Here is a 217-nt window from a genome sequence, read left to right as displayed (position 1 = left end):
TTACTAGGGTTTAGGGTTTATTAGGGTTTAGGGTTTATTAGGGTTTAGGGTTTATTAGGGTTTAGGGTTTTTGAGGGTTTAGGGTTTATTAGGGTTTAGGGTTTATTAGCGTTTAGGTTTTATTAGGGTTTAGGTTTTATTAGGGTTTAGGGTTTATGAGGGTTTAGGGTTTATTAGGGTTTAGGGTTTCAATGCAGCAAACCCGAGGGGGCCAGCT

Source organism: Eimeria mitis, genomic scaffold, assembly GCF_000499745.2.
Source record: "Eimeria mitis Houghton genomic scaffold, Emh_scaff594, whole genome shotgun sequence".
Taxonomy (NCBI): domain Eukaryota; phylum Apicomplexa; class Conoidasida; order Eucoccidiorida; family Eimeriidae; genus Eimeria; species Eimeria mitis.
The sequence above is the reverse complement of the archived record's forward strand: the minus strand, read 5'-3'. Positions refer to the sequence as shown.